The sequence below is a fragment of the Bos javanicus genome, chromosome 20, assembly GCF_032452875.1.
Source record: "Bos javanicus breed banteng chromosome 20, ARS-OSU_banteng_1.0, whole genome shotgun sequence".
Classification (NCBI taxonomy): domain Eukaryota; kingdom Metazoa; phylum Chordata; class Mammalia; order Artiodactyla; family Bovidae; genus Bos; species Bos javanicus.
In genome coordinates this window covers 52,691,058-52,717,821 of record NC_083887.1, presented here as the reverse complement: position 1 = coordinate 52,717,821, position 26,764 = coordinate 52,691,058, and positions in this window count along the sequence as shown.

Sequence of the window (26,764 nt, the reverse complement as noted above, 5' to 3'; positions counted from 1 at the left end):
GAGGGTGGCTCTAAATTAAGCATATAAACTAGCCACATCCTTATTCAGCAACATGGAAGAAGTGATTTTTGGATACTTATCACATGACTGCTGATATCTTCAAAAACAGACATGGAAAAATTTCCCCAGTTTTTACAATAATAGTATCATTTCCCCTGTAGCACAGATGGGCAAGTAGAAACTTAGAGAATGAGAATTTTGACAATATCCAGATAAGGAATACAACATTTATAGAGGATTTAGCTCCACATGGATGTAACTACAATACTCACGCCCTTTCCATAGTATCCTACTGTATTCACTTACCAAAAATATTCAATAAACATCCATATCTATCATTCATAGAAGTGGTTAAATACACAGAATTATTTTAATATTAACACTTTATGTATAGAATCTAATGTCCTCTGTTGATGCTAATGATGCTGTTTATTTTTTTATTGTTCAGACATCTTTATTGCTAAATATCTTCTTATATAATAAGCTGGAATTTATAAAATTGGATAACACAAAACAAAACATCTGTCATGTATACTAATAGAAAGAAACTTTTTAACAAAGATGCCACACTTTTTGTCCTAAATATATTACAAAGGGTAATGAAAAGATAGTTTTTTGTGTTGAATCATTTTTTGGTTCTAATTATTGAAATTAGAAATTATCTAATTACATACAAGTCATGAGATTTATTCTGCTCTTGTGGTGTCTACTAGAATACTTTCCTCTGTTCCTCACTCATGAGTAAGTTATAACAGTATCTGCATTGCTTCTCCATCCAGCAATTCAAGGTTGATTTTCCTCATTTCCTTTTGGCAGCTCTCCTCAAAGTGCCCAAGTGTGTGTATTCAAGATTCCAGTTTGCAAACAAGTGCTTGTCAGCAGAATGATGCGTTTCAGAGACTGCTTTTCAGGAAGACAGACATCTAACCTTATCATATTTTAGGTTATTAACAGGGTGCTAGTCATCATTTCTGTGCTTTAATTAAATACATTAATAAATCATGTAAACTCCAAATTCATAAAAGAGGCTATCATCCCCTAGAACAACTTCAATAAGGAAATAACAATAGATATTCCACATAAGTTTAAATCCTATTTGATTTGGCTTCCTAATTCATCCTCATCATACCTATTGCCTTTTATTAGAACGTTCTCTTCTGACTCTCCTGGAATTCAGGTGGTTGGTCAGAAATTCCTTCTGATGTTTTTCCTCAACCTTCAGGATCTTGGCAACAAAGTCTTTCTGGAATGGCTTATCATACAGCAATCAGCCATCACCACCTTAGCAAGGGTGATTCATTTCCATGACTATTTCCCAGCTCTTGAAAGCTGTAATTTGTCTTTTTTGGCACTGGATTAGCTGCACCTACAGAATTCCAGCATCCGTTCATTCTTTCTCCCACAGCAATGAAAAATAGAAACGAAAGTAGACAGGCTTCCTTATACTCTGGCCGCTTATAGAGTCCTCTGCCCACCATGATTAGCATTCTTGTGTTCTTAGAGTTCTTTAAAGTTCCTTGGTCAATTTGCTTTACTGCAAATTCTTTTTTTTTTTTTTTTAATGGAGACATGTGTTTAGCTTCCTGCATCCATCAGCTATAAGGTTAAATTCTTATTTAAAAGAAAGTATAACTACATTATTGGCATCAGAAGTTAAAGCAGCCTATCTACATTGAAAGAGAAAGTTTTTGAGAAAGTTTTAAACCCTTGATAAAGAACAAAACAATATAAATAATACATTAAAAATAAGCATTTAAAGGTAACATAAAAGTGGTTAGTGACACTTTGTTGTCTAATTACAGGAAAAGCATTTCTTTGAAATTTTGCATTAACTGATTTAAATTGAGGGGATTCTTATATGTCTCTGTTAAATTTATCCACACTTGTACATTACATAATACACACTGTGAGTACACTTTGATCATATATCATCATATATTTACTCTCTCACTTGACTCCTGAGCTTTCTAATTTATCCTTCAATGAAGAATTAACCAGGGGCTTCTCAGTGGTAAAGAACCTGCCTGCCAGTGCAGGAGACATAAGAAACACAAATTTGGTCCCTGGGTCCAGAAAATCCCCTGGAGGTAAAAATGGCAACCCGCTCCAGTATTCTGGCCTGGAGAATCCCATGGTGACCAGAGGAGTCTGGCAGGCTACCGTCCATGGGGTTGTGTAACTGAACAACTGAGAGCACGAAGGATCACACATCTGCCTAGAAACAGAGCAGTGGTATCCAGATTGGAAGGACAAACGTGGGGGTGGCGCAAGTATTCAATATTTTGGCTGACATGACACTACATCTATTGTCTATCAATCTCCTACATACATGACCGGCGGCCTCAGATGCTGCCTTCCAGTTAAGAGGCAGAATATGTTTGCATGGATGTGATAATTTTCACAGCTGCTGCTAGGCAATGACTGAATATGACAAATGTACTAACATAGGGACCGTATCTGGGAAATGGCATTCACTCCAGGACTTCCTGATACCTCTACTAGAATTTCTTTAAAACCATGCTTCACTTTCTTTCTTTCTTCTGTTATTTAAGGGGTGAGACCTTCATCATCATGAAAAGGCTTTCCCAGACCTCCGATTCCATTCCTTCTTCCCCAAGTAAATGTCCCGCACAGCACATTTGGACCGTCTAAACTAATGAAGGGTTTCCCTGGTGGCAAGAATCCACCTGCAATGCAGGAGACCCAAGTTTGATTCCTGGATCAGGGCAATCCCCTGGAGAAGGGAATCGAAACACACTCCAGTATTCTTGCCTGGAAAATCCCATGGATAGAGGAGTCTGATAGGCTATGTTCAATGGGGTCCCAAAGACTTGGGCACGACTGAGCAACTAACACAGTAGACTGATGAAAGTGACAGATTTTGTGGTTGCGTTAATGTGGCACTTCATTTAAGGCTGAGAAACTGTCATAAATCTGTGTCAGAAACCCACACCTAGCAACTCCAATGACTATCCTCCATGAAAACAACGACCAGTCCTTGACCATTTCATTTTTGTTCTCTTGCTTTTCCAAACCTGATGTATCTTTTTTGAAATGTTACACTCATCTGCCGGCAATATTTCACATGTGAATTTGGCATAGCCTGTGGCTGAATGAGAGGTTATTTTCTCTTTCATTTACAATACCTCACTTAAAAGGTATGATTTGACCATGCAAATCTTACACTTGTTTGCCTTGACATTTAATTATTTTGTAAGAACTCTTAGTCTGCACTGACATAAAAGACTGGAAAGTGTGTATTGCTCATTAACTTTGATTAGGATTACTTTAGCTATGTGAAGAGTAATTCTACTTCACAAGGCATTTTCTTGGTTGTTAAACAGTATTTTAAGATAAGGGAAAATTATTTTTATGTATCTGCAGCTAAATTTTTATGCATCCGGAGTTTTATCTATATATGTGTGGATATTCAGCAAGTTTATTATTTATGTAAAACTCATGGCCAATATTGGAGGAGGAAATGGCAATGCATTCCAGTATTCTTGCCTGGGAAATCCCATGATCAGAGGAGACTAGAAGGCTACAGTTCATGGGGTCACAAGAGTTAAATATGACTTAGTGACTAAATCACCCCAAACCATGGCCAATATATCTTTAATTATAAGGTCATAAACACATAACATTTTTATGGAAGCACAGATAAAAGGAAATGGTAGCCAAATGACATTTTCCATTTTTCACAGTCCAAAGAGCAAAATTTAAGTAATACTACAAGTTATTTTGAGTCATCTTCCCCATGTTTTCCTTCAATATACATTTGAGATTTATTTTGGAGCGAGTGTATTTAATTCCAGGTTTCCCTCATAGCTCAGTTAGTAAAGAATCTGCCTGTAATGCAGGAGACCCAGGTTCGAATCCTGGGTCAGGAAGATCCCCTGGAGAAGAAAATATCAACCCATTCCAGTATTCTTGCCTGGAGAATTCAATGGACAGAGGCAGTCCATGGGGTCACAAGGGTCGGACATGACTTAGCCACTAAAGAGAGAGAGAGTATTTAATTCCTTATTTCTTTTTAAAATAATTTTAATGATTTAGTTAGAAAATAATTATGTTGATAGCCATCTTAAATCAATAAGGACATATTTTGCAAATAAATATATTTGCTTTTTAGGATAGGAAATTACCTCCATATCTATTTTGCTAGTCAATGTATAATGCATATCTATACTATCTGTTGTTGGTTGCTCAGTCATGCCTGGCTCTTTGCAACCCCATGGACTTTAGCCCACCATGCTCCTCTGTCCGTTGGATTTCCTAGAAAAGATTACTGGAATGGGTTGACAACTCCTTCTCCAGGGGATCTTCCTGACCCAAGGATCAAATCCATGGTTCCTGCATTAGTAGGCAGATTCTTTATTGCTGAATCACCAGGGTCAGTATCTGTATTTTCTAATACTCCTATAACTGGCATGCTTTGCTTATTTAACAAAATCATAAAGATTTTTATAACAATGGCATCTTATGTTGAGGCACTCTAGTAAAACAATTTAGAGATTAGCATTTCACTTTCACATGGATTATAAAGCAGTTGGAAGCGTTACTTTTATAGCAATCTTGCCTTTTGAGAGTACATGCTGTTTTACACTGCTGCTGCTAAGTCACTTCAGTCCTGTCCAACTCTGTGCGACCCCATAGACTGCAGCCCACTAGGCTCCTCTGTCCCTGAGATTCTCCAGGCAAGAATACTGGAGTGGGTTGCCATTTCCGTCTCCAATGCATGAAAGTGAAAAGTGAAAGTGAAGTCGCTCAGTCGTGCCCGACTCTTAGCAACCCCATGGACTGCAGGCTACCAGGCTCCTCCATCCATGGGATTTTCCAGGCAAGAGGACTGGAGTGGGTTGCCATTGCTTTCTCCTAGAAACATCTAAAAGAGATCTTTCTCTTAGTATTTAATTTCTTTGTAAACTTTATTTAATTTCTTTGTAAAACTTAATTTTCTTGCTCTGTCAATTGCTAAATTATGTGATAAGAACACCAGTGTCTAAGTGTACTAACTACCTTTGTGAATCAGACTCAGTCTCAGCACTTTTTATTATATACCCAATAAACTTCAACTATGGATCCATACTAGCTCATTTTAGTAAACACCAGAAATTGTCCAACAGTTTTCTTGAAAGATTTCCTAGGTACATATTTTAAAAATATAATACAATGTTTTAAGGACCATAATACTGAGTCTCTCAACAAAATTTATTCTTATCACACATTTTCATCAACAGTCATCCATGGGTAAAATGACCCAGTGAATTATTAATTTTCACTATCATGTAAAGGTCAAATGTATGTAATTATTCACACATTATTCATATTAACTTTCAGCTTTGAGTGAATATTGTGAGACTATTAAGAAAATCAGTAAACATCCTTTTAAAAAATCAGACCTATATGTTATGTTACCATATCATTCATAAACAATAGTTCAATATAGTGCAGTCAACACAAAGTTTTGAATTAATGGCATTTAAGTTATTGTAATCATAATGAGCAATGAGATAAACAACAGAGTAAGACTGGGCAATTAAATGCATAAATCCAAAGCTACCTATTCTTCCTCCAGCTTAAAAAGATAATAGAGATTAGTGACTAAATTGCATCTCTAAAAATAAATTCAAGGTTAATTCTAGTTCTATGGGGATTAAAAGCAGGGCAACCTCTTCAAGCTGGCACAGTTTTTCTGAACATGGTTGAAGACTTATACCTGGGAATCCTGCCCTAAGTAAGCACATTTGATATGTGAACCTGGACTCTTGGCCTTGGCACTTTCTGCTCATCTGTTAAGTTGGCATCCTTCCTGCTTACAATTGGGTTGGAATTCTGTCTGAGAGCTTAGGTGCCAAATGGCAAGATTTTTAAATAAGACAGTGCATACAATGCCTCCTGCTCTGGGTAGAATATCCCTTATGGCTGAATCTAAGCAATAGCATAAAAGCCCTGGTTTTATCCTTCATCACAACCGTTAGGCATGTGTTCAAGATGACACATTTAGCAGATTAAATATGTTAACATCATATTTCTATCTGTCAGGCAAGACTGCCATTTTTAGAAATGACTGCATTGAAAGTTACATGACTAGTATTTCTATTGCCATTGTTATTATTTTATAGTTTATATATCTAAAGTTTCTATATAGACTGGCAAAACCTTTTTTTTTAATAAGGAAATATTGCAAGGATATCATTTTCCCTCCCACCCACAAGAATGTTAAATCTAAGATACACATTCAAAGACAGAATGCTTTTAAATTATAATATTTAATTGCAAATGAATTTATTTTAATGCATTAGCACACAGTAAAATACTAAGAAACTTTAAGATTGACATATAGATAGAATATGTATTGAAAAAACACCAAAAGTTAGTAATAATTGGAGAGAGTGGAAAAATTACCTAAATTTTTAGTTCTGCAATTCTCTTCAACAGTGTAAGTTAGATTTTAAAGTGTTCATTCATTTGTTCATTCTTTCATATAATGGATATGTCTAAGTCACTGACGTTACCATTTTCAAAAGAAGGACTTCAGTATAAAACTAAAGGACTCACTCCACAAGTGTTTTGTGCTAACATAACAGAAAACATTAATTTGTATGTCATCAGATTCAGAATTAAAAAAAAACAAGTATATTAATTACTAAATGGCAACTTACAAGAAAGAAGTCGTTTTAAATCAAAAGAAGATGGTTGCATTAAATGTGAGATGGTCAAATTTAATGTCCTCAACTAGACTGCAGGTATCCTTGCTTTTCAAGTTTGCTTTGTGCCACTTCACTTTTACAAAATGAAGACCTCATTAGTACCTGTTTCAGATAGCCAAAATAAATCAACAGGATTTCCACTTTTATGGAAAAAAAGGTGAAAATTGAAAAATCGATTCACTGTATTTTCAGATTGAGAAAATGTTCATAGAAACACTCTGCTTTCAAATAGCAGGTGAAACCTGTATTTCCATAACTATTTGGTAAGATACTAAGCTAACTGTTCATAGATTTAATATATGCTCTTATTGGAACCTTGAGAATTATAAGTAAGGATACTGAGGGTGTTTGTCTTAATTGTTGTTGCTCAGTTGCTAAGTTCTGTCCAACTCTTTATGACCCCATAAACTGCAGCATGCCAGGCTTCTCTGTCCTTCACTATCTCCTGGAGTTTGCTCAAACACATGTCCATTGCGTCAGTGGTGACACCAATCAACTCATCCTCTGTTGGTCCCTTTTCCTCCTGCCCTTAATTGTTCCCAGCATCAGGGTCTTTTCCAGCGAGTTGGCTCTGCATCAGGTAAGCGAAAGTTTATCTCTCTAGGTATATGAATTAATCTGGAAATTTTTTTCTTTCATGTACTGAGAATAGATAACTATATCACCTTGATCTATGTTAACTTCATAAAGCTTGTTGGAAAGGCAAATACATTGAAAACAATGACCTAACTGGGTATATTTTGGTTTTTAATACTGAATCTATATTGTCTCGCTCATTATCAAGTCTATCAGCATATTGTTTTCTTGCATCTAACCAAGCCTTGACAAATTATTTTAAAGTGCATTGTTGTAGATTATTTACCTTGTGAACAAACTAGTTTAAATGTGAAAAAATTAAAACACAGCTTCTACTATACGCTCAATGAATATTACTAGAATAAATAAACTAGAAGAAGAATAAACACTAGCAAATCACTTAGTACACAGAAATACAGCTTCAAGACAACTTTAATTGACTGCAAATCAATGATATGAGGGAAATAAATCACTGTTTAAATGCATGCCAAAGCCACGTGTGCATATTTGCTAATATAATAAATGAGAAAAATATACCCAGGTGTTCCTTTCACAAAGTAAATTTTCAAATAATGTCATGGAACATAATTGTTACACAAAAAAACATAAACATTTACATTAACATGAATGTTCTTGTTTGGTCTACAGACACAACTTACTTTTGAGAGCTATATATATAGCTCATAATATTCAATCTACTTACAGCAAAACAAACGCATAATCAAACAAACAGAACACATAGTTTAATGAAGCACAATTTCTCATGTTAATTGGGTTTGGAAACAATAAGAAAGAGCTTTTAGATGAGAAATAGTAAGAGGAAAGAGTAATCAAAGATAATATACATATAGCACCAGGGAAGCATCTGAACTAAATACTCAGCTACAAAATTATCCTCCTTTCCATTCCTCTTACTCAAGCTTATCCAAATAGCAAATTTTAATTGTTTCCTTTTCCTGTCCCTATGATAATATGTGGCATCAAACTGTATGAGAAAGTTACACACTGAAGATGAATCCTTTTTTTTTTTTCAACTTCAATTAAGAGGATGGATACACCATTGGCAAGGAGTAAAGAAGGGGTGTATATATTGGGAGAAAAGAGTGACTTTCTTCGCAGGCATATTGAATTTGAAGTGTCTGTGAGACAGTCAATAAAAAAAATGCCTGGTAAGAAATTAGAAATATAGATCTGAGGACAAAAATAGCTTTGAAGATACTTCCCCTGGTACCAGCCTCTGCCTTCTCCAGTGGTCCCCCTGCCTCCCAGCATCTGTACCTGACTTCTGGGTACAGACAGGTGCAAACTAGGTGTCTCTGCCTAAAAGGTCCTCCTTCCAAACTCGAGCTAATTTAAAACAGATCCTTCTTCAGCCTTGTCAGAAATAAGTTTCCCTTTCTCAATTTCTGAAGCACTGGTTACATTACCCTGTCCATCACTCTGTGTGGCCATCATTTGTAACACAATAGGGAGCAGGATTGAGTTACTGCTCTGTGGCAAGTATTGTATCAGGAACTTGAAAAATAATCTCTAGTAACATCCTCAATTAGGCATTCCCGTTTCTTTTTTGCAGGTAAGGACACTAAGATTCCGATAATATTATCTAACTTCACAAAGGTGATACAACTCATAGTTGATGGTACTGAGGGCAGGACTCAGTTTTCCCAATGCCTTTCAAGATTCTATTTTCTTGTTCTATTCTCCCCAAATAAAGAGGTTGGGTCCATTAGAGGCAGGGGATATTTATTTATTGATTTATCACAGGCATACCTCATTTCATTGTGTTTTGTTTTGTTTCATTTCACAGATTTTGCAGTTTTTACAAATTGAACTTCTGTGGCAAGCCTGTGTCCAGAAAGTTAATGGGCACCATTTTTCCAATAGGACTTATTTATTTCCTGTCTTTGTATCACATTTTGGTAATTTTTGCTGTATTTCAAACATTTTCTTTTCTTTTTTGTTGGTTTGTTATGGTGATCCATGATAGGTGATCTTTGATGTTATTGCTGTAATTGTTTTAGGGCAGCCATGAAAGATGTCAAATTTAATCCATTAATGGTGTGTTCTGGCAACTCTACAAACTGGCATCTTCCTCACTCTCTCCTTCTCCTCAGGCCCTCCTAACCCTTCAGACACAACAATATTGAAATGAGGCCAATTAATAACCCTGCAATGGCTTTCGAGTATTCAAGAAAGGAAGAATTGCATGGTTCTCACTGTAAATCAAAAGCTAGAAATAAGCTTAGTGAGGAAAGCATATAGAAAGACAAGCCAGGCCCAAAGCTAGGCCTCTTAATGCCAAGCAGTCAAGTTATGAATGCAAAGGAAAAATTCTTGGAGGAAATTAACAGTGTTACTCCAGGGAACACATAAATGATAAGAAAACTGAAAGTCAATTGAAAATCTTCAAGAAAGAATTCATTATTCTAGATGCCATTAATGACACTGTGATTCATGGAAAGAGGTCAGAACACCAACATTAACAGAACTTTTAAAGAACCATACCTATTGCTGAGATGGAAATAATTTTACTGGTCTGGATAGCAGATCAAATAAGCCACAACATTCCTTCCAGCCAATGCCTAACTCAGAGAAAGGCTTTAGCTCTCTAATTCTATGAAGGCTGACAGCGGAAACTGCAAAGGAAAAGTCTGAAACTGGCAGGGTTGGTTCATGAGGTTTAAGAAAAGAAGTCATTTTTTTTTTTTTTTAAAGAAAATGCAAGATGAAGCCACAAACGCTGATGTAGAAGCTGAACCTAAATTGTTAAGATTATCTAGCTAAGATAATTAATGAACATGGATGGTTACACTAAACAACAGATTTTATTTTTTTTATTTTGTTTTTTAACTTTATAATATTGTATTGGTTTTGCCATATATCAACATGAATCTGCCACAGGTATACACGTGTTCCCCATCCTGAACACTCCTCCCTCCTCCCTCCCTGTACCACCCCTCTGAGTCGTCCCAGTGCACCAGCCCCAAGCATCCAGTATCGTTCATCGAACCTGGACTGGTGACTCATTTCACGTATGATATTATTCATGTTTCAATGCCGTTCTCCCAAATCATCCCACCCTCTCCGTCTCCCACAGAGTCCACAAGACTGTTCTATACATCAGTATCTCTTTTGCTGTCTTGTATACAGGGTTATTGTTACCATCTTTCTAAATTCCATATATATGCATTTTTTTTTGTCCTATGTTGATCATCAGCTTTATTTAATCATTTAAGTCCAAGTTTTCTGTTACTTGTTTTTTTTTAAATTTATTTTTTAACTTTACAATATTGTATTTGTTCTGCCATACATCAAAATGAATCCACCACAGATATACATGTGTTCCCCATCCTGAACCCTCCTCCCTCCTCCCTCCCCATACCATCCCTCTGGGTCGTCCCAGTGCACCAGCCCCATGGAAGCAACCTAGATGTCCATTAGCAGTTGAATGGATAAATTCCATATATATGCATTTTTAAATGTAGACAAAACAGCATTCTATTGGAAGAAAATGTCATCTAGGACTTTAATAGCTAGAGAGGAGAAGTCAGTACTTGTTTTCTAAGCTTCCAAGAATAGGCTGACTCCCTTTTTTAGGTGTCATTGTTACTGGAGACTTTAAGTAGAAACCTGTTCTCATGTATCATTCATTCCAAAAACCCTAGGGCCTTTAAGAATTATGCTAAATCTACTCCACTTGTGTTCTATACATGAAACAACAATGCTTGAATGACAGCACATTGACCTATAATGTGGTTTACTGATTATTTTAAACCCACTGTTGCGACCTATTGCTCAGAAAAAAGGATCTCTTTCAAAGTATTACAGCCCATTGGCAGTGCGTTTGGGTGCTCAAGAGCTCTGATGGAGATGTGCAGTGAGATCGTTGCTTTCATACCTGCTGTGTGCTCAGTTGTGTCCAACTCTTTGTGACCTCATTGACTGTAGCCCACCAGGCTCCTCTGTCCATGGGGATTCTCAAGGCAAGAATACTGGAGTGGGTTGCCATGCCCTTCTCCAGGGACCTTCCCAACCCAGGGATCCAACACAGGTCTCCTGTATTGCAGGCAAATTCTTTACTGTCTGAGTCACCAAGCAAGCCCAAGAATACTGGAGTGGGTAGCCTATCCTTTCGCCAAGGGATCATTCCAACCCAGGAGTCAGACTGGGGTCTCCTGCATTGCAGGCAGATTCTTTACCAGCTGAGCTACCAGGGAAGCCCCCACATCTGCTGACTCATATCTATTCTGAAACCCATTGATCAAGGAGCAATTTTGACTTTCAAGACTTACTTTTTAAGAAATACATTTTGCAAGATTATAGCTGCCATAGAAATGGACTTCTTTGATGGATCTCAGAAGTCAATTGAAAACTTTCCAGAAAGAATTCATCACTCTAGATGCCATTAATATCACTTGTGAGTCATGTGGAGAAGTCAAAATATCAAAATTAACAGGGCTTTTAAAGATTGGATGCCTTTGAGGGATTCAAGACTTCAATGGAGAAATTCCAGATGTGCTGGAAATAGTAAGATAACTAGAATCAGAAGTGGAGCCTGAAGATGTGACTGAACTGCTGCGATCTCTGATAAAATCTAATGGATGAGGAGATGCTTCTCATGAATGAGCAAATAAAGTGGTTTCTAAAGATGTAATCTAGTACTGGGAAGATTCTACAACAGTCATTGAAATGACAGCAAAAGACATAAAATATTACATTAACTCAGTTGATAAAGCCGTGACAGTTAAGAGAACTGACCCCAACTTTAAAAGAAGTTCTACCATGGGTAAAATGTCATCAAACAGCATTGTATGCTCCAGAGAAATCTACTGTGAAAGGAAGAATCAATTAAGAGCATTTTTCTTCTAAAAAAAAATAGAATTGAAGGTCTGGACATCAGCACACATGCTTCAATTCTCAATCTAATGTCTCACAAATACTGAGTATTGGACAATGATTGTGAATAGACATTCTATATACGTATCTATAAAATATGCATACCCATCTTTATTTATATAGATCTTATTTCCATAGTGATTCATATTTCTCATAGTATATATTATATAACTATTAGCAATAGGAATTTGATAACAGTTTTAACAATATTAATGCACAAATAGAATGGCATTAGAGGGAAGCACTGTTATGTGAAATCTGAACATTAATGTTTGACAAAAATAAATTTATATATGTATTACAGCTTCCTTATTCACTCATCTGTCAATAGGTTGCTTCCATTTCCTGGCTATTGTGATACACTGTAGTGCTACAATGAACATTGGGGTGCATGTGCCTTTTTGAATTATGGTTTTCTCAGGGTATATGCCCAGGAGTCAGATTTCTGGGTCATATGGTAGTTCTATTTTTAGTTTTCTTATGGTATTTAGACAATGGTATAGGTAAACCTATCTTCAGGGCAGGGATAGAGACTCAGAGGTAGAGAACAGACATGTAGACATGTAAACATGAGGGATGGGACGAGGGGGGCCAGGATGTACAGGGAGATTGGGATTGACATATATACCCTGCTGCTGCTGCTAAGTCGCTTCAGTCGTGTCTGACTCTGTGCAACCCCATAGACGGCAGCCCAACAGGCTCCCCCGTCCCTGGGATTCTCCAGGCAAGAACACTGGAGTGGGTTGCCATTTCCTTCTCCAATGCATGAAAGTGAAAAGTGAAAGGGAAGTCACTCAGTTGTGTCTGACTCTTTGAGACCCCAGGGACTGCAGCCTACCAGGCTCTTCTGTCCATGGGATTTTCCAGGCAAGAGTACTGGAGTGGGGTGCCATTGCCTTCTCCATATATACACTACTATGTGAAAAATAGATACTGAGTGAGAAGCTGCTGTATAGAAAAGGGAGCTCAGTTAGTTGCTCTGTGGTGACCTGGAAAGGTGAGATGGGGCAGCAGTGGAAGGGAGGTCCAAAAGGGAGGAGATATATGTACACATAAAGCTGAATCAGATTTCCCAGGTGGCTCTAGTGGTAAAGAACCAACCTGCCAAAGCAGGAGACATCAGAGATGCTGGTTCAATCCCTGGGTCAGAAAGGTCCCCTGGAGGAGAACGTGACAACCCAGTCCAGTATTCTTGTCTGGAGAATCCCAGGGACATAGGGCCCTGGCAGGCTACAGTCCACAGTTTAGGTGCTCAGTTGTGTCTGACTCTTGTGACCCTATGGGGTGCAGCCCACTAGGCTCCTCTGTCCCTGGGATTCTCCAGACAAGAATACTGGAGTGGGTTGCCCTTTCCTTCTCCAATAGGGTTGCATAGAGTCAGATACAACAGAGCAACTTAGCATGCACACATAGCTGATTCACTTAATTATACTGAAGAAATTAAGGCAACATTGTTCTTTGTTTGTTTTGTATTTTATTTCAACATACCCAACAAAAAAATAACAATTCCAGAAGATAGTGAAGGGCAGGGTAGCCAGGTATGCAATAGTCCAAAGGGCCACAAGGAGTCAGCAGGACTTGGTGACTGAACAGCAACCAATAAAAAAGGAAGAAAAAATCAGTAGCTATTAAATGATAAAAGGATACCTTTGAATATTTTCTGCGGATGAACTAGCAAATATCTGAACTAACATAGTTAATTTTGGTTATTGCTTAGGGTAACAATACCTGATTTCCTATGGTAAGTTCTATGAAATCCAACATTACCAACATGCTTCTATATATTTAGATATGCCATTTTCCTAATTCTAAACAAAAAAACCCTACCAGATCATCGGTATATGCTTAGCTGTCAAAATTAGTGTCCCCATGATTCTCATTTACTTTATCATCAAATAAGTAAACATAAATGAAATTAGGACTTAGAAATTAGGTCAAAATTAATTCCTTTCCCCAGCTTATAAAATTTGCAAGCACTTCAGTATTGTTTTCTAAAACATCCAGACAACAAATCATGCAGATATCTTTGAATTCTGCCTTGATCCCTAGCAACAATTTTGGCAATCTTAAAGCTTTTAAAATTTCATTTTCTTTTATATTTCTCTCTATTTCTGAAAATATATTCTGTATTTCTTTCTTCTCATTTGTACTTGTGATTCCCTAATGCTAGGCATCATTTTGCTTCTCCTCTAGGTCATTTGTCTCAATAGGAATTGTGAGTTGCTCTTTGTTGACGGGGTTCTAAGTTGTTCAGACATTAAGTCATGTCTGAATCTTTGTGATCCCATAGATTGTAGCACATCAGGCTTCCCTTTCCTTCACGAACTCCTGGAGTTTGCTCAAACTCATGTCCATTGATTCAGTGATACCATCCAACCATCTCATCTTGTTATCTCCTTCTCCTCCTGCCTTCAATATTTCCCAGCATCAGGGTCTTTTATAATGAATCAGATCTTCCCATCAGGTGGCCAAAGTATTGGAGCTTCAGCTTCAGCATCAGTCCTTCCAGTGAATATTCAGGACTGATTTCCTTTAGAATTGACTGGTTTGATCTCCCTGCTATCCAAGGAACTCTCAAGAGTCTTCTCCAACACCATAGTTCAAAAGCATCAATTCTTTGGCATTCAGTCTTATTTATGGTCCAATTCTCACATCCATACATGACTACTGGAAAAACAATAGATTTGACTATACAGACATTTGTCAGCAAAGGGATAACTCTGATTTTTAATAATACTCTGTATACGTTTGTCATAGCTTTTCTTCCAAGGAGAAGGATCTTTTAATTTCATGGTTGCAGGCACCACAGTGATTTTGGAGCCCCCCAAAATAAAATCCGCCACTGTTTATGTTTCTCCCCATCTATTTGCCATGAAGTGATGGAACTGGATGCCATGACCTTAGTTTTTTGAATGTTGAGTTTTAAGCCAGCAAGTTACAAAGATGCCCTCTGAACAATTTTTCTCTATTTTCCTTTTTCTGTAATTTATTAGCCTTACATAAATTCACTGGGATACTCAATTCAAAATTCCAACCAAAGCAACTTCTTTGATCATGATGATCAGAGGAAATGTAAATAATATACACAACAACCTACTTGATTACTCCAACTGAAATGTTATAGTTCCCCCAAATTGGCCTCATCCAAAACTAAATGCATGATCTTCCAGACACATATCTCCTTTATTTCCAGTGCTCTCTATCTCACTTCATCAAAAAGGAAACCAAGAACAGTGGTTGATATATCTGTCTTGCTTACTTGCCACAAGCAAGCACTCAATCACCAAGTCTCGCTGATTCCAATTCCATAAGTATCTCTTGAATTTGTCCACTTGTTTCCTGTTCCATAGACATGTCCTTGTCTAAGTCATATTCACCATTATAACTGCATTCTAACTAGTCTTCTCATGGTCATCAGAGCTCCTAAAAAATTCACTGTCCATAAAACGTATTCACTCATGCCTTGACAAGCAGCACTAGAGAGTTTCAATCAACAGGGCATAATTTGAAATCAAACTTTGCTACCCACATGTTTTATAATCTTTAGCTAATGACTTACTGGGCTTCCTGGGTAACTAAGCTGGTAAAGAATCGGCCTGCAATGCAGGAGACTCCAGTTCAATTCCTGAGTCCGGAAATTCCCCTGGAGAAGGAATAGGATACCCACTTCAGTATTCTTGGGCTTTCCCGGTGTCTCAGACAGTAAAGAATCCACCTGCAATGTGGGAGACCTGGGTTTGATCGCTGAGTTGGGAAGATCCCCTGGAGGAGGGCATGGCAACCCACTGGAATATTCTTGACTGGAGAACTCCTATGGACAGAAAAGCAGGAGCTGGAGACTGGCCAGCTACAGTCCATCAGGTCACAAAGAGTTGGACACAACTGAACAACTAAACACATACACAGTGACTTTACATCTTTTCATCTCTAACAGTGGGATAATAATAATTACTCTTTCACAGGATTGTTTTGAAGAATGCTTCCCAATTCATACTAAGTGCTCAGTAAATATCAGCTAACACTTCTATTGCATCCATGTGTTTTAATTGAATGCCTACTGTGTAGAAGTATTGGACTAGTACCTGGAGCTGAACAAGCATTGCAGAATGGTTCTTTCATGCTCAAGAATGATTTGGGGCCCCTGGGAACTGCAGGACACTTACAGCCAGGCTGTAGATACTGATTCTCCTAGAAGGCCACCCTCATTATAATGTTTAGACTAGACAATGCATGCCCATAGGCTTTTCTTAAAAATTACTTTCTGTCATCCTGAGGTGTGTATGGTCTGTATCACCAGGGTGATGCTCGGCTCTTATAACCAGTTTTCAGAATTCTTGTGGTGTTAATGGTTATCCTGACAGCTCTCACAAGCCACACAGAATGGGTTGCTCACACAGGAGGTACCAAGCTGTCGTTTGAGTGAGAGAAGTATACTGGGTGATATTAGCATTTGTTTGTTCAAGATTGATCTTGTCTGGTCAGCCTCCCAGAAAAAGGACTTGGCTTATATTGAAGTCCTGGGCAAAACTGGCAGTGACCCTGGATTTAACACTATTAATCTTCACCGCATCAAAGCATTCCAGGTCCTGTAACACCAGAGAGAGGCTCAGCTTCTCCCCATTATGCACACTGACAAAGCAAATGTGGTCACTAACTTGTCAGTTCACATAACTTCACCCACAAGGACTGGTCCCTTCCTTCATGATACCAAAGGAAGTGTGGGTGTTAAACCCAACCACTAATACTGGGCTGCAAGTTAGAGACAGAGCCAAGCTTTCAATGTGCCATATTGCTTTTGTGTCACAACCCTGATCATACCAAGAAGAGCTCTATACTGTGCTGTGCTTAGTTGCTCACACGTGTCCGGCTCTTTGTAACCCCATGGACTATAGTCCAGGCTAGTCTGTCCACAGGGATTCTCCAGGCAAGAATACTGGAATGGGTTTCCATGCCCTCCTCCAGGGGGTCTTCCCAACCCAGGGATCAAACCCAGGTCTCCTGCATTGCAGACTGATTCTTTACTGTCTGAGCTACCAGGGAAGACCAAGAATACTGGAGTGGGTAGCCTAATCTTTCTCCAATAGATTTTCCTGACCCAGAATTGAGCCAGGGTCTCCTGCATAGTACGTGGATTCTTTACCAGTTGAGCTACCAGGGAAGTCCCCCAAAGAGCTCTACACTTCCCTAATCGTGCAGCATTAACAGGCCTACAACTCAAGAGCCAGCCACTACTTCAAACTCTGAAACAACTGTCCTAGATCTCTGAGCATTGCTCTGGAGTGAGCCATGGAGCCCACACACCTAGAGCAGTTGCCCTAAGCTCCTCTGTAAATGTCTCTCTAGCAGACATCAGGTGAGACCTGTTTCCTATTGCCCTTGCTTGCACAACAGGCAAAAAATGTACTTCAGATTCTGTTTTTCAGTAGCAAATTCACTCTGTACAGTTTATAGAATGATATTCACCCTCACACATTCCCTTTTTACATACAAGTAACTCCAGTACTCTTGAATATTTAAGTTGTTTATGTTTCTATGAAAAAAAATCTGTAAAAGAAATGCAAAGTAAAGCAAAATCAAGAAAATATTATTATTTTTTAACATCCTTAACTATAGTCTTGCTAAAAATTAGCAAGTTACTAGAAAGGTTATGTATACTCATGCATATTCTTATATCTTTAGGATCACTGATTTAGGATTAGTCTTTATGTGATTGTACTTCAATTACATCCTTGCTTTGCTTCCACAAAGACACAGACTATCCCCTTACATAGGAGAGTGTTCTCTACTCTAATGGCACATTAGAATCAATTGGTGAGCTTTAAAAAGCACAGATGACTACACCCTACTTTCAGAGATTCTGATTTAATTGGTCTGGGGTAGGACTAGGGCAATGGTACTTACTGTGTTGTTCCTTAGATGATTCTGTGGTGCAACAAGGGGTTGAGAACTGCTGACACAGTGTTTAGGACTTTGGGGATGTAACATGTGAACACACAATAAGAATTTCGTATTATAGAGAATACTGGAAGTTTCTGTAGCCTTATATATTATGGGTATGATATAGCCAGAAGAGGATGTGCAGAAACTTCACTATTATAACAAGAAAAATAATTTCATGCCCTCGAGACAAAACAGAATAGTGACTTACAGTGGAACCACATTTTAAATAATTGGCTGGAGGCAGGAAGGGATAAAATGGGACATTGGGATTCATATATAAACACTATATAAGAGAGATTACAAATAAGAACCTACTGTATAACACAGGGAACTCTACCCAATACTCTATAATTGCCACATGGGGAAAGAATCTTAAAAGAAAACAGTGAATATATGTATACGTATAACTACCTAACTTTGCTGTTTACTTGAAACTAACATAACATTATAAATCAATTATATGCCAATAAAATTTTTAAACAACTGGCTGGAGACTATATCATTAATTATGGCCACCTTAATTTCTGTGAAATATTATTCATGGAAAACCAGTTCTTAAGATCAAGGGATATCATTAGTACCCAAGGCAGAGAAAGTAAATATTTATCTAAATCTAAAAGCCAGAGGAAATTGACACAAGGCTATGCTGCTGCTGCTGCTAAGTCACTTCAGTCGTGTCTGACTCTGTGCGACCCCAGAGATGGCAGCCCACCAGGCTTCACCGTCCCTGGGATTCTCCAGGCAAGAACACTGGAGTAGGTTGCCATTTCCTTCTCCAATGCATGAAAGTGAAGAGTGAAAGTGAAGTCGCTCAGTCGTGCCCGATTCCCAGTGACCCCATGGACTGCAGCCCACCAGGATCCTCTGTCCATGGGAGTTTCCAGGCAAGAGTACTGGAGTGGGGTGCCATTGCCCTCTCCAGACACAAGGCTATACTACCCAACAAAAGCATAAGTAGACAGAAAAAGCTTTCTAGCCTGTTTTAGATAATATCATTGACAGGGAAATGTTTCAGATCTGAATTTTTTGAGGAGAGTGAATTTATTTTAATGTGACAGTTCTACTTTTAAATTGAAGTAAAAAATGCACCTCTTTATGCCATGATCATTTGGCTATGGAGAGGCAGTGCTAAAACTTGATAAATTTTAGCTTTCAGATCTGAGCATCTAACTTTGGCACAAAAAGCAGAATGTGAGCATGAAGTCCTGGCATTAGAGCAACAAAGCCACAATTCTAGTGCCAACAGCAAGTGCACATTTCAAGCCCTATCCTGGGAGCTGGCACATGATTTCAGAAATTCATTGCCCTCCATCTGTGTATTGTTCAGCTCCCTGGTCAAGCAAGAGGTAGAGCTTCAATGACACAAATGATGTCCTGTGTTCTCTTATAATTTATTACTCTGAATTTTCAGAACAAAGGTCATATTCAGTACAGACCTATAGGAGTTTGCTTTCTTTTACTTTCCCTTTTTCTCATTATACTTGGCTTTTTATTTTATCTTGGGACTCGGCTTTCACTAGAGTTGGAAATAAATCTTTTTTTTTTTTTTCCTACTTATTCTCAGCTTGCCCTTGACTGCTATGGAAACCAAAAAAGAGCTATAGAAATCCTGGAAAATTGATTTTTTCCCCCCCTTGGATGAGGCTGGAATAGCCACTGAAGGTCTTTTAAACCCTAATGTAGGCTTAAATGGTTGACAAAAGGGAAATGTAGCCTCTATTGTATTGAATCTAAATGATTTTGGCCATTATACACAAGGAAGAAACTGAAATTTGTCTCTCAATGTCAGTATAATTATCTTAGTATGATTGCAACCAGCAAAAAGAAAGAAAGAAAAATTAGAAAGACATGAGATGTTATCTCAATAGAAAAGAAAGGGACTAGTCACTTGACTTTTATGCTAAATTTGTGCTCACTTTTCAGAAAATTCCAGCTTTCAAAGTCAGGCACCAACTTCTTCATTTGCTTCACTTACTGTGAAATGTGATGTTAATAAGTCATCTTTTGTGATGGTTCATATCACAAATGTGTTCCTATTCCTTGTTGAACAGGAGTTGAGTGTGGAAGAATTATTGACAGACATGGGTAATCAAAGAAAACGTTTATTTCTCTTTTGAAAGTATCTTCCCTGGCTTTCCACTTTGCCTGTCTGTGCCACAAATGAGTTACCAAAAGCTTCTGGTACTGTCTGCTTATCTGGTTGTTAATAAATCTTGTGGTCATCTGATTTGTAAATCACTTGATGTGAGAAGCAAGAAATAAGCACATAGAGCAATTCATGAAAAAATAATTATTCTTTTTATTGCATTTTATTTCTAAGATACAGAGGATTCAGAGTTCCTCAGTAATTAATGCTTTTAAAAAATTCATGGATAAAAGTGTTACATCTAGGCAAATTAGTGAATCATCATCACCATTGTACTTCAAAAACATGATTTAATGGATTTGTGTCTATTAACACATTTATTCTTTTGTAAATTCTGTGTCATTGTTACTGTTATCATTTTAGAGCTTAGGGAATTGAAGTCTAGATAATTGACTCCACTTGTAGGTAGAACAGCTGGGATTTATGTCTAGCATTTTGGGATTATCATCCACAGTCTTACTTCTCTGAGTATGAAGTAGTGATGGTGAAATAATAGAAATCACTCATTCTCTGATGCAGAAAATACCTACATTACTAGAGAATATGCTAAGTGTTGAATGCAAAGTTTTGTAAAGTCACACATGAAGTTTTGTGCAGTAAACCATTGTTACACTAAATAGATAAGAATAACATAACTATATTCTGAGAAGATCACACTGTCAATTTTGTGGGGAAAATTTCATGAGGGCTGTGAGAGTAGAACTGGAAGACCACGTGATCAGTCTATGCAGCAGATCATGCTGGTGTAGATGAAGGTGGAGGAAGTGGTGATCAGAGGGGGTTTGTACTTTGGAGAGTGGAGGCAAGGAAACCTTCTGAGAAGTACAAAGGTGGTGGAAGGAGGACAAGCCTTGGTGAGGAAAACAGAATCAATAATAATGACTGGGGAAATTTCCTTGGTGGTCAGTGGCTTAGAACCTGCATTCCAAAGCAGAGGTCTTGAATTTGATCCCTGGCCTACATGATGCAGAAAACTAAGCCAGTTTGCCACAACTAGGGAAGCCTGAGTGCTGCAATGAAGATCTAGCACAGTCTAAATAATAATAATAATGACTGAGACCTTGCTTGAACAATTGTGAATAACTCCTGGTGTAAATGATGGTGGTAGATTATGGATTAGCAATTCTCTTTTGCACCAGATCGATATGTTGGAGACATCTTTCTAAGTAGAGATGTGAATTAGACATCTGTTAAGTGAACAAGGACACCTGGAAAAAGGTAACTCCTAGATACATATTTGCTGATCTCCAGGATATGGAAGAATGGCAGGCAAGCTCTGCATTTGGCAAGATGGAAAATGACAAATGTGTTTTAATAAGTGGTAGTGAAGAAGCCTGATCAGAGTGGCACAATTTATGACACAGATCAAATGCATGGAGGATATGACAGTTCTTTCTACAAATGTGCTTGTAATGGGGAACAAAGAAAAATATGACTAGGAAATGTGGTTGTTATAAGATGGATGCTCACAAGCCAATGAAAAGAAGATTCAGTAGATTGTGAGAAAGTCTTAGGAAACAGAAGACTCCGGAAAGAGAGGAAACTTGGAGAACAAGAGTGGTGATGGGATTAAGAGGACTAAGTTCACATATGGCATTTGACAGGAGAAAGGATTTCTCCTCCAGGGTAAGAAAAGAACAACAGGGCAAGAGGTGCTTATGTGTACTGAAGCCTTGGTGACAAAAATATGAGAGTGGCTTCTATTTCTTCAATAGCTAGTATTTAATATCCAACATTCAGTGAGCCCTGCCATATGCCAGGTGTGTTTTAAAGCACTTTGCATGGGACTTAAATGAGGCATTAAATGAGGAAAGTGATATTGATAATAGTGAGGAAACAGGCATGGAGAAGATAATTTTTGTGAGATCGCAGGACTGAATGCCAGCTGAAAGTGTCTAACTTTAGTCAATGCTCTTACTCATTAGGCTAAATAACCTCTTGAAATAAAGCTCTTAACCTCCTGAAACAAAGTGGGGAGAGCAAAGATTTGGATTTTGTAAGATATATTAAGAGATTTAAGAATAAATGAATTGTTTTTTTAAATGAAATGATCATGTGTATAAAAAATCTGACCTTCTTGAAAAGAGCAGTAATTTCAATCCAAAGCAGTTAACAATTAACTTTAGACATATGGGTTTGATCCCTGGTTCTGGAAGATCCCCTGGAGAAGGGAATGGCAATTTTTTCTTACCTCTAAACTCCATGGGGTTGCAAAGAGTTGGACAGTACTGAGCAACTGAGCAAACACACAACAATTAACTTAGCTGTGGGGAGATTACACACATATACAAATACACGTGTATACACATCTATTCTTTCCACATGGAGATACCATTTGCAAGCATAATAAAAAAAAAAAAAAAGAAGTAGATTCCCATCAATTTTATGATACATACCAAGAAACTATATAGGCTTTTCTTATACTTCTCTATATTTCTCAAATTTTAGTATTATCTGACAGTGTTTAGAAAAGAAACTCATTTTGATTTTGTTCATTTTTGTCCTTGTTGCCCCCTGGGGTAATTTGTCTGAAATTAAATCTGGACTCTATCACCTAGATATTTCCATATCTAAGAGAGTTTAGGCAAGATAATTTATATTTTAAGCTTCTTTCCTCAAAGTGGGAGAATAAGAGAACTTCATCACTGGACCACTGTGAGAATTAAACAGCAGATATTAAATACAGGTATAAATGCCTGTATTCTTGTTGATCATGTTGTTATAATTAGACTATTTTTCTTTCTGCATTCATTTTTATCATTCTTCAATCTATCTTTCTAAAATCAATCAAAGTGATATTTTAGAAATTCACGTGGACTGTATCTCTCCTGTACTCAAGATAATTTAGTGGTTACCTATTGCTGTCAAGATAGAATCTAAAATACATATTATTTGTCAGACCCTATGTATAGTCCAGGCTTAAGTCGCAGGCCCTAACTCTGTCCTCTCATTTAATGTGGCATCTTTCTTAACTCCTTAGATGTGCCATGCTCCTTTGCACCCTAAGGACTTTTCATGTGCTGTCCCACAGTTTGAATGGTCTATAAATCTCTGGACCCATCTGTCACTTATCACTATACAAAAACTTTTAATACTATTTTTGTATACTTTATATCTGGCTTGATTTTATCTTCTCAGATTAAACACCATTCACATAAACAACCATTCTTCTGCATGCAGAGTAGATTATATTTCACCTGGTCTATGAATTTTAAGATTATATAACTTGATTTTCAGCACTTTTCACATTTGTAGTCAAGGAACTAAATGTATACTTGATTGTCCAATCTCAGTCTCCCTAGGCAAAAAAAAAAATAAATAAAAAATTGCAGACTCCATCAGAACAAACATTGTCTTATGTGGCTGTTCTTTGCATGTAGTGTGGGTATTTGATAAATTTCTCATAAATGAATGAATGAATAATTATGGACACTCAGGGCTAGTCTACTCAATATCTGATTGAATGTTTCATTGGTAGTATTACTGAAGCTCTGTCTTATCTATTTAAAAGCATTTAAGTATCCCTAAATACAGTCAACCCTAAAGGAAATCAACCTTGAACATTCATTGGAATGATTGATGCTGAAGCTGAAGCTCCAATAGTTTGGCCACCTGATGCAAAAAGTCAACTCATTGGAAAAGACCCTGATGCTGGGAAAGATTAAAGGTGGGAGGAGAAAGGGACGACAGAGGATGAGATGGTTGGATGGCATCACCAATTCGATGGACATGAATTTGAGCAAACTCCTGGAGATACTGAAGGACAGGGATGCCTGGCATGGTGCAGTTCATGGAGTTGCAAAGAGTTAGACACAACTTAGTGGCTGAACAACAACAACAAACCTTAAATATACAGACCAAAAAAGCATTTTGAGCTCTAAGTAAAAGTTTTACAGAAATCTTTTTAAACAAGACAAGCTATACATGAATATCTAATTTCTGAACTCTAGTCCAGTCTAGTTCAGTCGCTCAGTCATCTCCAACTCTTTGTGACCCCATGAAGCACAGCATGCCAGGCTTCCCTGTCCATCACCAACTCCCGGAGTCCACCAAAACCCATGTCCATTGAGTTGGTGATGCCATCCAACCAGCTCATCCTCTGTCATCCCCTTCTCCTTCTACCCCCAATCCCTCCCAGCATCAGGGTCTTTTCCAGTGAGTCAGCTCTTCACATCAGGTGGCCAAAGTATTGGAGTTTCAGCTTCAACATCAGTCCTTCCAATGAACACCCAGGACTGATGTCCTTTAGGATGGACTGGTTGGATCTCCTTGAAGTCCAAGGGACTCTCAAGAGTCTTCTCCAATACCACAGTTCAAAAGCATCAATTTTTGGCACTCAGCTCTCTTTATAGTCCAACTCTCACATCCATATATGACCACTGGAAAAACTATAGCCTTGCCTAGATGGACCTTGTTGGCAAAGTAATTTCTCTTCTTTTTAAAAGTGCTGTTTAGGCCGGTCATAACCTTCCTTCCAAGGAGTAAGCATCTTTTAATTTCATAACTGCAATCACCATCTGCAGTGATTTTGGAGCCCCCAGAAATAAAGTCTGACACCGTTTCCACTGTTTCCCCATCTATTTCCCAGGAAGTATAGGACCAGATGCCATGATCTTCGTTTTCTGAATGTTGAGCTTTAAGCCAACTTTTTCACTCTGCTCTTTCACTTTCATCAAGAGGCTCTTTAGTTCTTCTTCACTTTCTGCCATAAGGGTTGTGTCATCTGCATATCTGAGGTTATTGATATTTCTCCTGGCAATCTTGATTCTACCTTGTGCTTCCTCCAGCCCAGAATTTCTCATGATGTACTCTGCACAGAAGTTAAATAATCAGGGTGACAATATACAGCCTTGACGTACTCCTTTTCCTATTTGGAGCCAGTCTGTTGTTCCATGTCTAGTTCTAACTGTTGCTTCCTGACCTGCATACAGGTTTCTCAAAAGGCAGGTCAAGTGGTCTGGTATGCCCATCAGTTTCAGAGTGTTCCACAGTTTATTGTGATCCACTCAGTAAAGGCTTTGGCCTAGTCAATAAAGCAGAAATAGATATTTTTATGGAACTCTATTGCTCTTTCCATGATCCAGCAGATGTTGGCAATTCAATATCTTGTTCTTCTGCCTTTTCTAAAACCAGCTTGAACATCTGGAAGTTTATGGTTTACATATTGTTGAAGCCTGGCTTGGAGAATTTTAAGCATTACTTTGCTAGTGTGTGAGATGAGTGCAATTGTGTGGTAGTTTGAGCATTCTTTGGTATTGCCTTTCTTTGGGGCTGGAACTCTAGTAGTTTAACCATATATGTCAAACAACATAACAAATACAGAACAGAACCTTTGGATGATATTAACCTAGTCTCTGCCTAGCATAGTCAGTGATCACACACTGTGTCCCATGTGGTGTGCTAAATGCCCTCATGCTCAAGGATGCTGGGGCCCAGAAAGGCACATTTTCTCTGTCACTCTACTGGTAAATAACAAGGAATGAATTAAAATCGAGATCTATCTGATTTACACACTATGCCCCATACATTGCCCCCCTGGCCGAATCACTGCCTCAACTCAGGCTCAACATGGTGCACTAAATATGCCAGCAAATTTGGAAAACTCAGCAGTGGCCACAGGACTGTAAAAGGTCAATTTTCATTTCAATTCCAAAGAAAGGAATGCCAAAGACTGTACAAACTACTGCACAATTGCACTCATCTCACACGCTAGCAAAAGAATGCTTGAAACAACAGTACATGAACTGAGAACTTCCAGATGTTCAAGCTGGATTTAGAAAAGGCAGAGGAACCAGAGATCAAACTGCCAGAAGCCACTGGATCATAGAAAAAGCAAGAGACTTACAGAGAATCAACTACTTCTGCTTCACAGATTATGCTAAAACCTTTGACTGTGTGGATCACACAAACTGTGGAGAATTCTTCAAGAGATGGGAATACCAGACCACCTTACCTGCCTCCTGAGAAACCTGTATGCAGGTTAAGAAGCAACAGATAGAACCGGACATGGAACAACAGACTGGTTCCAAATTGGGGAAGGCGTATGTCAAGGCTGTATATAACTTATATGCAAAGCACATCATGAGAAAAGCTGGGCTGGAAGAAGCACAATCTGGAATCAAAATTGCTGGGAGAAATATCAATAACCTCAGATATGCAGATAACACCACCCTTATGGCAGAAAGCAAAGAGGAACTAAAGAATCTCTTGATGAAAGTGAAAGAGGAGAGTGAGGAAACTGGCTTAAAACTCAACCTTCAAAAAACTAAGATCATGGCATCCAGTTCCAGCACTTCATGACAACTATATGGAGAAACAATGAAAACAGTGACAGACTTTATTTTCTTGAGATCCAAAATCACTGCAGATGTTGACTGGTGCCATGACATTAAAAGACGCTTGATCCTTGAAAGAAAAGCTATGACCAACCTAGACAGCATATTAAAAAGCAGAGACATTACTTTTCTGACAAAGATCCATCTAGTAAACCCTA